Below are 15147 nucleotides of genomic sequence, written 5' to 3'. Positions count from 1 at the left end.
GCAGGTGTGTACAATGGGAGAGGGGTTCTTCAAAAGATGCTGGTGCTGCCACTCGCTAGAGGAACTGGTTGCAGACAGCAAATAGATCCATACCTGTGCTACAGTGAGCAATGCCTCATCTTTGTATTTCCTTCTTAAGTCTGCACCTTTCTGTCTAGCCTCATTCCCTTTGTCAGGATGTTATCTACCTCAATTGACTTGCTATAGGAGTAAAAGAAGCAACATATGAAATTTCCTAGCATAACGTCTAGCACTTAGCTGAAGGATATTATTAATTGCATTTGAATTTGAATAGACTTTCTAAGAGACCTCCCTAACCACTTTATCTACCCTCCTCCAATCTATCTTCCATATCATTGCCAGAGTGGGCTTTCTAAAATGCAAATCTAATCGTGCCATGCCTCTGCTCAAAAACCCCGATGGCTCCCATTGCCTGTAGAATAGTCTAAAATGATTAGCCTGATATAATACTACATATTCACTCTATTTTACAGTAGCATCCTGGTCAATGTTTAATAACCAGAGCTCTGGGGGAGAAGGGGCAGAGAATGTATGGATGCATATTCATACATTAGTTTATTATAAATTTTACTGATATAACAGATGTGTAGCACACTCCTTACAAATAATTTAAAAAAATACTCTATTGCAAATTGCCTAAAGCCAATGGATTCCTACAAAATGCTTTTGTTAATTCTTGCTAAACTCCTATCTGTTGCCATCGATGAACAAGTGTAGTTCCAACATGAGTTTATATTTTCTTTTAACACATACAATAAAGGGAAAACACTGAAACTTCACTTGTTCATCAAAGATGTGAGTCATCTTTGCTGATTCAGACATTTGCAAATACCAGAGGAATATTTATTCAATATTTTATTCTATTTGCAATGCTATAGATATGTTTGCATCATTAACACTTTCTCCGTCACTTTATTAAGTCTAGATAATCAATAGAAAAAGTAAATCAAGCCTGATTTGTGACATTTGCACATTTCTATGGTGTACATACTCCCACCCTGGCCAATTTCAAGCTACCAAATGATATCAGCAACTGCAGAGTCTGGAAGACATGTAGAGTAGCACACATTATAATACATAGTACGTACCCCATACATTTACAATAGATATAAATAATACAGATCATATAATAGTAAACCATAGTTAACATAATTAGTGGTGTTACATATTCATTACTTTTGTTTTTAATATAAACTTTAGATCATTTGATTTTTAAAATGGCTGCTTTTAACAGCCATCTTGCAAAATTCCCGAAATGTTAGTGATTGGCTCTTGCAAGCCAATGCGAGCCAGCTCCCAGCACACCATTGCATTTACCTGTAAGGCCTAGCAACAGGCTTATTAACAAACACTCAGGGAATGAAGGGATGAACACAAGGCTCTGTCTGATCCAAACTGACTTTATTAGTTTCTTTTCCTGCCCTCTCGCACTCTGCAACCTCTACTCCAGGCAGCAAAGTGGGAAAAGCATGCTGGTGAGCATCCATTATTTTTGCCTGGCAACAGCATTCGCTTTCCTTTATCCTGGATTTCCCTTCAGCAAAGCTACACTTCCCCTACTCTCAGTATGGGGAATTCAGCTGGAGTCACCTCACCACCTTAGTCCTGGGTGGCCATGAGACAGTGGTCTGGCCACAACAACGAGGAAGGAGATAGACCTTTGCTGCGGGGAGTACTAACTTGGTAAGTTTGAGCTGCTGGGGGCCCTGCCTGCCACCACTTAGGGAAAGCCTGTCTGAATCTGAAACCAATGGAGAAAAAACAGAGCCAAGAGGTGGAGAAAGAGGTTATGGATGATGTCATCTGAGCACCTAGATTCAACCATTGTTTGATTCTCTGTGCCTCAGTTTTCTCATTCTATAAAATGGGGATAATGTTAGTACTTCCTTTATGAAGTTGTTCAGGGATTACAGGAAGTAGGACATGTAAATACAGTGCTTGCCCTGTTTAGTTACATGAGCTGATAATCCCTTTTTTGCTTAAACTAGTGATTGGGTTTCTGTCACTTGTAAGTAATACAGGTACCCAAGGAGGAAATTCAGTTCTGGTGAAATCAAACTTCAAGTCTGTTCCCAGGGTGCCCCTGAGTACCAGTTTGTGAGGAAAGGCATTAAATAATCTGTCGTCTCCATGCTGTGTTTCTCTCCGCCCGTGTTCCTTTTGTCAGAGTCCATGGTAGGATCAGTCAGATTCCTGGTACAGAACAGGCACCGAAAAAAGATTTATCCAATAAATGAATGAAAACCTCAATGCCTTTTAGTATTGGCTATTGATTGCCATGGAACAAATTATCCCAAAATTTAGTGGCTTAACAACAGACATTAATTATTTTTCACAGTTTCTGTGGACCAGGAATTTGGCAGCAATTTAGCTGGGCAGTTCTTGGTTGGAGTCTCACATGACATTGACTCAGAAATAAGTCAGGGCTGCAGTCATCTAAAGGCTTAATTGGGGCTGGAGGATTGGGTTCCAGGATGGCTCACTCCCATGGCAGCAAACTGGTGCTGCTGATGGGAGGCTCAGGTCCTCTCCCCTGGGCCTCACCACAGGGTTCTTCAGTGACTCATGACATGGTGACTGGCTTCCCCTAGAGCAGTGATCCAAGAGAACAAGGTAGAGGTCACCAGGCAGCTCCTGAAAGTCTTGATTCAGTGTGGGGGAGACCGCACTGTCCTTTGTCACCCAGGTCAACCTTGACTCACTATGGGAGGGGGCTACTTAAAGGTGTGAATATAGAAGGCAGGGGACACAGGGTACCATCTTGGAGGCTGGCTTCTGCAGCCTCGCATGACTCAAAACTCCCTTCATTGTTCTTGTCTTTGAACTGCTGCAGGAGAAGGTGAGATCTTTTAAGTTGCTTTAGATTTAGCATTTGTAAATTAAAGTTCCAAGTATTAGTGACTCTTTGAAACCTTGGTGCCATAACTTAAACGTATTAGCTTTTAGAAATTTGGATATGGAAGAGCAGTTTGAAGAAGATGCAGCCAAAACCTTCTCCTTGGCCTCTGCAAATACATACAATGTCACAAATCCTTTGCTGCCTATTGAATTTTCACAATGGAAACACTCTTCCTGAGAGGAAATGAAATTAAACTTTGCTGAATAATCTCACAGCCTCCCCTAATCTAATCTATGTATGGGGTTAAGGCAAGTACATAATCCATAAGAGGAAGTGCGGTTCAGGAGGCCCAGTTTGCTCTTGGGAAAGTTGGCAGAATTGACATCGTTTTCTTCTTGTGCGCTGTGGGTGTTTCCACCTGGTGAGCACTGGCACCAATGCCTTTGCTCTGAGGCATGGCAACACTTGAACACCATGTGTGGTGTCATTGAATTGGAAAAGGCTCAGGTTAGAATCTTTTATCATTTCCCCGGCCTTCCCTTTACTCGTAGGGTTATATACCTTTTTACTCCCTTTAATTCTGTATGCAGCCAGGAACAACATATACTCTAGTTCTGCCACAGTAAGGCAGAACTGCAGGCTCTGGAAACTGCCCCATCTAAAACTCGTCTTCAAGTCCTGCTCATCTTCTCTTCCCTCCTATAGTGCCAGTTCCGAATTTCAGGCAAGAAAGTTCAAGGCCATCAACATTTAGAGCAAAAAGCAAAACTAGAGTTGGGTTGTGGGTTGCAGGCTCTGGTCGTGCACTTTTATTTAATGTTATCATTTCATTTTGGCTTCTGAAGAGTTAACCTGAGATTTTCTTACAACCCTTTGTAATCATCACCCTTTTCCGGGTATAAGCCTCAATTGAATAAGCATTTATTTAGCCCCTACTGTGTGTCATCAGGTGTGAGAGGTACTGGAGATATGCAGAGCTCATGGTTTAGGGGGAAAGACAGGAAAGTCAGCCTGTTCTGAAGCTGTGGTGAGTGCCGACGTCAGTGGCAGGCTTGTAGGAGGCTTCACAGAGGAGATGAGAAGCAAGCTGAGCCTTTGAAGAGAAGAATATTTCACGAAAATGAGAATGTGATTGAAAGAAGGATCCCCACCACCCTCCAGCCTACCCAGAAATACAGAGATAGAACCTGGAGGCATTTGGGGACAAAGGTAACCTAGCATAGCACAGAGAGTGATGAGCCAGGAAAGGCTATGTTGGGCTGCAGGGGATGGGGGCTTGAGGGCCAAAGCATTTGGATCCATGCAAGGGGCCAGGGATTTTGAGACTTTTATTTTTAATCAGCAAATTTTTTTTCCTCAAATAAAGTCTTCCATAGATTTGCAGTATTTAACATGAATACAAGAGGTATCTATGAGGTAGGGTTATGTTGCTGTCACACAGGGAAGGGTTTAGCGACCTTTGGTTGAGTCTCCCCAGCAGTAACCCCCACCACCCCCACCTTCCTACTCCACGAGGAAGACACTAACTTATGGTATAAAGGGTAACCTACAGAGGGCCATGCTAGAGAGACGACCAAGGGACACATAGAACAGAATTTTGAGAACAACTGCTATGAGCAGTGGGGAGCTTTGAAGGTTTTGGTGCAGGAAATTGAAAGTGTCGTGTGTGTGTGTGTGTGTGTGTGTGTGTGTGTGTGTGTGTGTGTGTGTGTGTGTGTGTGTGATAATTGGCATTAGCATGGGAATGGCTATTTGAGAGTGAGAGTCCAGGCAAGGCTCACGGGGGCCTCGGCAGAGGACATCACAGAGTGTTCATTCAGAATCCCATCTAGCTCCCCAGCTGAACCTAGAATCCCCTCCACAACCTCTCCCCTGTGTGACTGCCCAGACCTACTTGAAGACTGCCAGGGACGAGGGACTCAGTACCTCCTGTCGGCTTGCTCTACCTTTAGATTTCACTTCTGTTAAGATAATTATGGCTTGGGGCAGCTTCCATCTGTTGTTTTTCTCACTGCTTGGATTGGGGTACAATCGTGAACCCTCTTTCAATGGCAGCCTTTGCACGTTGCCCTGTCTGATCTACTCAGCATTTGTGAGGTTCTCAGCATATGTCAGGCTTTGGGCTATGGAGAAGGGATACAAAATAAGCCCTTACCCTCAAAGAAAGCAGTGCCCCTGGGGAGTGTGAGGGGTCAGGCTCATAACAACATCATTCGGGACACCAAATAAGGAGTAATAAGTTCAGTCTGATTGGTGGCTATTGGGAGGTAGGAGAAGCTACAAGGGAGATTACATTTACATGTTACTGTATAAACAAGTTGAATTTAGTTTTGTGAACAGAGGGAGACAATGGAAAGATGACAGAGGAGGAAGGGCATCGCAGGGAGAGGAGACAGTGTGAGTGCCCAGAAAGGTGTGAGTGCCCAGCTGCAGGGAATTCCATCTCCACTTATTGCAACCACTCAGTCTATGACATGATGATAGTGTAGCTGTTAGGAATGTGTTCTCGGGAGTCCAGTTGCTTGGGTTCACAACCCAACTATTCTGTGTATGAAGCCATTCAATTTTGGGAATTTTACTTAACTTTTCTCTGATTTGGTTTCCTGCTCTGTAAAATGAGGATAGTGATATTATCTACTTTACGGGGTTGTTGTGAAAACTAAACAAGTTAATCCATGTAGAGCAGTTAGAATAGTGCTTGTCACCCAGAGAGTGCTCCATCCACGTTATCCTGGAGTCTTTTTGGCATGCTTTGAATATTTTATGAATGGCAGGTCATAAATTCTATAGGAATTTCAGAAACAGGTTCATCTGGATGTTGAGGCTGGCTGGATGCAGAAGGTAAAAGAGGAAGAAGAACTGAAATTCACCCTGGTGACCATCCCCATACCAGAAAGGCTGTGACTTTGCTGAAATCTGGTGTCCATTTGGGGGTGAGCTGAGGGGTCAGCTCAGCATAGATGACCTGTCTAGTCACTCCTGGTTTCCCAAGGGTCTTTTCCAAGAGTGCATTAGAACGGACTCAGGAGCAAGTTGTTCCTCAGCTGGCAGTTGGAGTTGCTGGCACGAGGAGTGTGGATTCCAGAAGAAGCCGCAGGGAGCTGGAGCCTCTAGGGGTTGGCATGTCTTTGAAGTTAAAGCCTCTGGGCATCTTTGTGCTTAGGCAGAGGCCAGAGGCCCCTGGGCTGTGCGAGATCACTGCTATCCCAAGCATGGACAGCATGCCCTTCAAGCCCAGGGGCCAGCCTGCTGCCCTGGCTCAGATCATGTCGGCGTGGACCTCAGGAATCAAGCAGAGCCTAAATTTTCACTATGAGATGGTAGAGTGAACACAGAAATTAGAGCCAGAAGACCCTGGCAAGTGGGATCTGAACTAGTTATTTAAACTCTCTGAGTCTGGGTCTTCGTTTCCTCACTTGTAAAGTAGACATAACAATTAACTCAGCCCTCCCCGCAAAACGCTATGTTTTGAGAGAGTGACCATGAGGATCAAATGAGCTCATGGGAATGAAAGTCCTTTTGAAAATGGGAAACCAGGCAGTTCCTGCATGTGTTGTATTCTTGACTTTCCACCTTTACCTGCAATATTTGCAATACTCCTCTACCACGGTACCACCTGTTAACCTCTATATACTTTTCCTTCCTTCTTTCCTGTACTTTCATTATCACAACACTTTTTATACTCCGTTGGATTTGCTTTTAAACTGACTGTCCCAATGACAAGATAGAATAATCTCCTCAAAGATGGGGTTATGTCATAATCCTTTGTAGTTACCCAAGTACTAGAACAGTCTGGGTATGCATATTTGAATAAATGAATGAATGAATAAATTGCTATGCAGATGTAAGTTGTCATTATAATATTGTTCAACCAACGTTTAGAGTGTGACTCCCTTGTTCCAAGTTCTGTATGAGGGGTTGGAAATACAAAGACGGGCAAGAACCTTCCTTCCCCTCCCACTCACAGGGGAAAGACTGGCCCATGAGTAGGTCATTGACATGGTGCATCTCAGTGCACTTATAAGAGAGGTACAGAGGTGAGCCTTCCGAATGCATTGCAAGACACATCTGATGTGAAGCCATGGTTTGTTTTCTCTGCCTTAGGGCCTGTGATACAAAAAGAAGCGTTGTTTTCTTCTGTTGGCTGGCAGGGTTGGGTTCTGCTTGTGGGAATAAGCCAGGGTTGTGAACCATCTGTGGTGGGCAGGTGAGATGAGGGCTGACATTTCAAGAATATTCCTACCAAAACCAAACCACCTATAACTTGGGAAAAATAACTGTATGAAATAATTTCAAGCAGCTGAGCCAGTGTTAGATGTGTCAGGATGAATACCCCTCTTGTCCAATCTTCCCTGTCTCCCTCTCCCCATAAAAATTTTTTACTTTCCTGTCCCTCCTCCTAAAATAGGCTCCAGGAAAAATGGTGGCATTGATTTATTATAGAAAGAATAACCAAGTTTCCGTCGTCCTCCCATAGACTTGTTTTTAATTATGAAAATCTTCTAGATCAATCTTGCTTTCCCTATGACTTTAGTGAGTTGTTCACCCAGTGTTTCTGTGGAGGTGAAATGAGCAGGCTCTCTACTGGGAGCCAGGGGACCTTTTCTCTAAGCCCAACTATAATTAGCTCTGTGACCTTCGACAAGTCACTTAATCTCCCAAGTAGGTTCTTTATTTTCAAGTGAGGTCTTTGATTCCAGATCTGGTGTAATCAGACCCAAATGTGAGGCCTGGGGTCATCTTTGATGTTTCCTTACCTCATCATCACCCTTGCCCCCCACAGCCCATACAAATCTTGTTAATTTTTCATTCACAGTATCTTCTATAGGCATCACTTTTTTATCTATCCCTAATTTGAGTTTAAGATCTTACCAAGTATCAAATCATCATTTTGAGGGTCCTATCAGGAGTAGGTCCTTGGTTAAGGGAGAGAAATGAAGAGACACAGCCCAAAGTAACATGCTAAGGGATCGTCCTTGGAGAAGTGTAGGTGTATAGGATTGACTTGAGAGCACAGAGTCTGTGAATCTCTCTGAATCTCAGGAGAGCCCAAATTCAGCCCAGAGTCTTGGTCCAACCCTGGCTCTCAGATCCAGTGGGGTAATTTATTGACAGGAAGGTAAGGAAATAGAGACAGAAAAGAGCAGGAAAGACCAAAGCAGAGAAAGAAACTAACACATATTTCTGGGTTAGCACTTCATACTCTTTGATCCAAGGAGGCTGCGCTGTTCCCTAGGAAGTATGGATTATTGTCTTCTTTATGCACCTGGCCCACAGCCACAGAGCTCTTCAGTGACAGACAGAATTTGGACTCAAGTCTTTAAGCTCAGGGTTCCTTCTGACCAGTAGAAGAACCCATGTGTTAAACACTGGAAACTCTTCCCAGCATTCTGGAACCCTGGGGATTTTTTCCCCAATCTTTTTTCAAGATGGTGTCAAACCTCTTTGGCTCATACAGACATAGTTCTATCTTTCTTTTTTCCTTTCTAAAAAGACAGGTCTGTGATCCTGGCATGGATAGAAAGGTTATGTATTTCCAAGTCAATCAGGTGGTTCATCCTACTTGCTTTTTTTTTTTTTTAATCAGACTTCTCACTTCTGATATGCCAGATTTAGCCTTATACTAATTTGTGCTTAACTCTCTTAGGCTAGACAGGTACATCTGATGAACTCTACCTCCATTTTCAGATTGCAGCTAAATTAGGCATTAAAATATGGTCACATACGTGAGAGCACCTGCACTTAGTCATCTTCCCATTTTCAAATGCAAGCCTAAAGTCTTGGCTCTTATCTATATTTAAAACTGACATTGTTAAATGCATAAGCACATCTGAATTATTTATATTTAGGTTTATACAGTCTCCAGCTGCAACCGTATATTTCAATATCTTTAAATTCCACGTTGCCATCTGGACCAGATTGCTGCTAAATCAAATCAGATAAACGTTACCTTTCCACTACCTCTGATTTATATCAACCATTCATTTCCAAAAGCACAGCCCTGTTAAATCCAATCTACTTTCAAAAAGCTTATGAAATTAGCTCAGTTTTGAGGATTTGATAGTCTTTCTCTGAAGCTCCAGCTTTGAAAAGGCCATTTGGATAGATAGAAAAGCAGTCTGGAAACAGCAGAGCCAGGAGCACTGGATTCATTGATTATTAGGCAAATCTTCTGAGCCTGACTTCATTCAATTACTCAAGGCTTTCCTCTAATCAAGTTATTGTGAGCCAGTTTATAGACCACAGAAATGGAATATGCAGGTTCTAAAGTGTTAGGATGTTCCCTATAATTTAATCTGGCACCTCCCTGAGCTGGAGGAAAGTTTAGCCCAATATTCAAAAGGTGAATAGAGATACAGAACTTTTAGAATTGCATTTTTGTAGTCCACTTTACACGGATACCTCTTTCCCTGGAGAATGTAGGTGGGGTTATATATGAAACAAATTAGAGTCAATTACTTTTCACTGGGAAAGTTCAAGTCTAAGATCTTTATTTATTGGTGAAAACAATAATGGCCTGTAATTTTGTCAATAAACAGAGCCAATGCCTCAAGTAAAGCATCAGAGTGTTTTATATAGAAGGAAGGAAGGGAGGAAGGGAGTGAGAGAAACAAATGAAAGAAAAAAGGGAGGGATGGTGGGAGGGGTGGGAAGTAGGGGGGGGGGGAGGGCAAGAAGAATCCAAGCACAAAGGATGCTAAAACATCAAGGTGATAGGAGCCTGAATGATATGCACACATTCCTTTTATTTATATACAGTCACCTACAGATATTACCATTCTCTTTCTCTGCCCATACAGTTCCAAGTCTGAACTTACTTAGCAAGTCTAATGACTGGAACATGAAATATTTTCCAAATGGCTCCATTGAGTGGATCTGTAGTCCATCATCGTACAGTTGGAATGATGTCATAAATGGTTACATTTTAATCCTTCCTGTATTTTCTAAATGGGAATAGGGAGGGGGGAAGCTGGGAGAAAGGTTTGCATATGATGTTCTAAGCCTGAATAACTGAATAAAATCTTAAGTGTAAGGATAGAAACCTGTTCTTTTTCAGTATGACTAATGCTAATTTTTCTTGCACACAAAAAAAGAAATATGTCTCTCTTTAATGGTAAATTACCATTTATTGTAAATGTGCCATGTGAAGGAAGCCGTAAGTCATTATTATTGACCTATTATGATTCATTCTGCTTTACCCTGAATTAAATAAAAATGTGCACTTTAGGATAATACACTTTTAGTTCAAGTGTTCTTTTACTGGACCTGAGCCTGCTAGATTTTCCAATCACATAGCTTGGAGGGCAAATAACTTGACTTACAAAGTAGATACCTCATCATAATCACTGGTTGTCCCCCATTCTGTCCCAAGCACAGGAGATGGTTTTTAATCTCTGACATAATAATGTGTGAAATCAAAACTTTCATCTAAACTAGAAAGAAAGCAGCATCCCCAAGTATGTTAGTTTTGTGTGTAGTGCTGCATAGAGGAGAAAAAGCCAAAAGAAGGAAAGGTAGATATATTCAGAGAACTTGGGGGAAAGCTATTCTGAGGAATAGAGAAATTAGACTTCTTAGTTGAAAGAAAAAGCAAAAACACACCATAAGTCCCTTAAAAAAATAATAAACCTTACTCTAGAAAAGAAAAATAAATGTAAATTGTGAACTGGAAAAGTAGAGAGAGTGAAGCATTCTTGGTTAGTTAGAGCAAAGGTTATTAAAACCATTCAAAATATATTTCATAGTAGTTATCTCTGGGTGAGGGTGATACAGATGGTTTTATTTTCTATCTGCATTTATAAGTATTTATATCTGCAATTAATAAGTATGTCTCATTTAATAAAAGATACATACTTTAAAGGTAGTTTTGCTTTTCCTAAAAGGACAAGTTCCTGTGATTCACATTTGACATGCCAATTTCCTAGGAATTTCAAATGATGTAGAAGGTACCAAGCAAGAGTCCAGTTTCTACTCATAGGAAGAAGTGATTGACAACACGAACTTCTAACTAACCCAGCACTTCTGAGATGTGCTCCAAATGTACAGGGAAATAGTGTCAACGCAGCTGTCTGTCCAAAGCCACTACCTCTTTGTTCCAAGGCCAGAACACAAAGGGCTAAATATTTGAATGGCAACTGAAAGAACAGCAAGGCCAAGTAGCAGCTCATAGAACTTGAGGTTCTGGTTACCGGACCTGTCATTGGTTTGATGACGGTATTTGCAGAGAGAGAGAAGGCAGAAGGCTGGGGCAACCATTCAAGAAGCACGAAGCATCCTTTGTAAATGTACAGTAAGACCTCAAACCATGTGCAGGGAAAACTGACAGCTTATGGGCACTCCCAGAAGAACTAATGGCCAGTATTACCAAGGAGGATGAAATGTCTCTGGAAGAGAGAAACAGAGGGTAAATAAAGGGCAGACCAGAAAAATTATTATAAGTATAAAAGTGTGTGGGTGCCAATTAGTAATAAATATTGTAGGAATAAAAATAGCCCTCGGCATGAAGAAGGAAGGTTACTTGGTAATTAAGGAAATTGAGAGGCTTATTGGACATCTAAAATATCGGGAAGGAAGATAATGAAAGCATAATTGCAGATAAAAATTATAAGAGTGTCAAAAATGACTGAGGAGCGCTGAAGTTGCAAATGAAATGGAAATATCAAAGCCGTGCAGATAACATATTACTTCTGTCTTAATTGCTGTAGGTAAAAAGCAAAGGGAAGAAACGATGACAGCAGAAAGTGGAGCTCATACTCATCTTTGAGAGCCACTTGCAAGAGGGCAGATCTCACAGCGACAGCTCTGGACATGATGAAAAACAAATTATTCAAAGATATTCATTCTCAAGATGGTCAATTTTTTAAAACGTGGACAGTCTGAATATTCTATTTTTTTCCCTTCCTCATGCTGTTAGGCTACACTATACAAAATTACTGATATTCAACAGTTACTGACTCGGCAATTTCATACAGGTCATTTAGTAGAATGTTCAGGGTAACCGCTTCTTAACATTAAGATTAATCATTTGTGGAATATTTCTTGGATTTTTAATGCAAAACATAATTTTGAAATTAAAGAAAAATAGTTTCTAGCCCAAAGCTAAATTTTTCTTTAGCACATATTAATTTCTCTAAACGTGGACTTATTTAGGCTGTGTACTCTGGAGGGGAAGCTTCCTGTCTTTTCTAACGTGTATCCCAGCTACACAGACACAAAAACCATTTATCACCAAATGATTGTTATAAAGAGGACCCCGAATAAAGTTTTGCTGAATTGTGAGGTGAACTATTTCTACAAACGGAAAAAAAAAACAGTGAGTTTTGGACTGGAATCTGCATGGTGCCCTAATGCACGTTCTGGGTGGTAATGGTGTACAATGTTAGTAGGCTTTCAATAACATTCTCCCCATATTGGAAGTTCCTTAACAATAAATAAAATAAACCACCAATACTGAGTGTCATTAAATGAGTCTAATTCTGCTTGATGGATTTTAGCAAATATTTACATTAAGGGGAACATTTCAACATCCCTCAAGGGGTTATTCTAGAGGCTAACAAGACAAGACAGTTATTTTCAGCAACAGCCAAATAATTGGTATTTGATAGAGTTGTCTGATTCGCTGATAATTAAAATTATAAATGGGTCTTGTTTGGCCTGAGTGATTATGTTCATGCTCTGGTGACTCTGCCCTTTAAGTACTGGGGCATGTAATTAGACCCCTCTTTGACCTTTGAATATCATGGTGACCACATCTAGGCTGTGACATCCATGGCCTAGATAAGTGCTTAGAACCAGATGGTGTTTTCAGACAGAATTAGCACAGGCTCCTATTACCATTCCTTGGCTCGCCATCGAAGACAGGGAAAATGACTTGGGAACGTCATATCTTGGACATGTTATGCTACTGTACTTTTATTCTCTAAAAAAGTTATTGATAGATAACTGGAAATAAGTTTTCTATAATTTCTGTTTCTTCCTTGAAACTTCTACTGCATCTTATATAATAGACTCTTACATTAGGGTGCTGCAATGTAGATGTGTGTGTTTAATATGTGACTATCTGGATTCCTCTAGGTATTGTTAGGTTGAGCCACATGAAACTACTAGTATTCACGTAGCATTTATACCCCCCACCTATCCACTTTGGATTCCCTGTTTATGCCTAAATTTAGAATGACGGCATTGAGAAACTTAATTCCTGGCAACAAGAGTACATATATCTACTCCAATCCTTCACTTTACAGATGCAGAAGTCAAAGTAGACAGAAGCTAGAGGTTAAGTGACATGCCAGAGAACACCCAGCTGATGGCGGTCATGGGGAGGGGCAGAGAGGGGTCAGATCTAGAACTCAAATCTCTTGGTTCCAAATTACTAGTTTCTTTTTTCTAAAGATGCCCTTTAACTGGTGAGAGAGTGTTCCTCATTAAAATAACATCAATTGAATAACTCCTTCTACTCTAAGTCCCCCCAATATTATTTCAATACAATATTTTCAAGCCGCATTCTGTGTAGCCCTAGGTTGCACATTTTATTTTCTCAGAGATGTCCCACAACATTGTCTAGTGGTAGGACTCAGAATCACCTTAAGCCCCACAAATTTTACACGAGACAGACTTAGGACATTAAGTAATTTGGTTGGAAGGTGGTGGTTGGGAGGTGGGGAAGGAAGGGGCCCCATTTTGCTTCCAACCAGAACAGTTCCACGTTTATCTCCTTGAAATATATGTTGGTGTTCCTCGTAATATTGCACTTGAAAAAAAAAGTTTGGAAATCACAAAAGCCCATCAAACAACATAAACCTCTAGGACATCTTATGCAAAAAGGTTTACCTAACTCCAAAGTCTAACTAGAATATCAGCTCAAACTCTACACAATAAATATTCCCCAGGCCCAAAACAAGCAGATGGAATTGTCATTGCCCATCAGCTTTTCCCCCAGTTTTTACTAACTATAATTGTATTCTGATTTGCAACCACTGCTTAAGGGAGACATCGCACACATTGCACATTTCATTTGTAGCATTTCTTTAACCAACAGTGTCTGACACTTATTTTAAACAAATAAAAACTGTTTCTGTATTACATAGAATTTGAAACTTGGGCAACTTTCTTAATTGCTAGATATGATACTACCACCCATTCTCATGGGAAAGCATCCCTGAGTAGATTTTTTTACATAATCGGATTATATGTGAACTCAGCTGATCACAAGCCAGCAATGATCAGCATGGGCCACACCCAGAGACTCTGATTTGCACCAGGTATCCAAAGGCAGGAGTCAAGCTGGTGTATGCATTGCTGTGGCCCTTTAAGAGCAATACATTCCAGCTGCGAGAGTGAGTCACGTGGGGTTCGTAACTAGAAATCTTAAGGTTTGTACCCATTGCAAAAGTCGCTGAAGAGAAGAAAAAGACAAACGAAGCAGATCTGAATTAGATGATATAAAAGGACTTAAGTAGGCAGCTCTGAAAGAAAAGCATGCACTATAATACCTCCCATATAGCATTTGTGAATGGCTTTGCTAGCTCCAGTGCTATTCTGTGTGAGTGACTAACTACCACCAATTAATGCAATTTGCTTTCTTGACATTATAACAACTAAATTATGATACTGATGAAATTACAGTAGATCAGTCTTTGAGGCATTAATTAAAATCTTGATGAGGGCAGGTTTTCTGTCACAGAAATAGTCCAAAATGAAAATCAGATTCTAAATGCTATGATAATGGAGTGACCAAGACCAAATCTCAAATAATGATTGGGATTATTTCAAGGAGATAATTTAATCTGAGTGGCAAAAATTAAGTTATTTGGGTGGGCATTATATTTCCTATGTTTTTCAGGTCGAGTAATGCTACAAATAGTGACTGATAGAAAAAAAAAACTGGACAGAAAAAAGATGACTGAAATAACAGCAACTATTTATAAAATATTTAATTATATCCCAGGCACTGTGCTAGGCTCTTTACCTGCATTAACTCACTTAATTCTCACAAAACTCTACAGCAGTTACTTTTATCATTAGCTTATGTTATAGGTAAGGAAACAGAGAAAAAGAAGATATAGCAACTTGCCCAGGGCTGTACAAATAAGTGGCAGAAATGGGATTTGAATCACAGCTCACTACACTCCAGACCAGCACTGCCCAATAGAACTGTCTGCAATGATGAACATTCTCTTATCTACGTTGTCTAATGCGGTAGCCATTAGCCACGTGTGGCTATTGAGCACTTGAAATGCAGCAAGTGCCACATTTATTATAATTTAATTTACATTTAAATTTCAATT

At 40.7% G+C, this 15147-nt stretch overlaps 1 long non-coding RNA gene across 1 annotated transcript in view; it reads left to right on the top strand.

Moving 5' to 3' along the window:
• The window catches only part of LOC123641720, a 39550-nt gene extending 27782 nt beyond the window's left edge, over window positions 1-11768 (top strand). Inside the window, exon 3 of the long non-coding RNA XR_006736335.1 lies at window positions 11566-11768. This is a non-coding gene — a long non-coding RNA (uncharacterized LOC123641720). The remainder of the gene's footprint in view (window positions 1-11565) is intronic.
• The last annotated feature ends 3379 nt before the right edge of the window (window positions 11769-15147 follow it).

This window comes from Lemur catta, chromosome 7 (genome assembly GCF_020740605.2).
Source record: "Lemur catta isolate mLemCat1 chromosome 7, mLemCat1.pri, whole genome shotgun sequence".
Lineage (NCBI taxonomy): Eukaryota > Metazoa > Chordata > Mammalia > Primates > Lemuridae > Lemur > Lemur catta.
The sequence above is the reverse complement of the archived record's forward strand: the minus strand, read 5'-3'. Positions and strand labels throughout refer to the sequence as shown.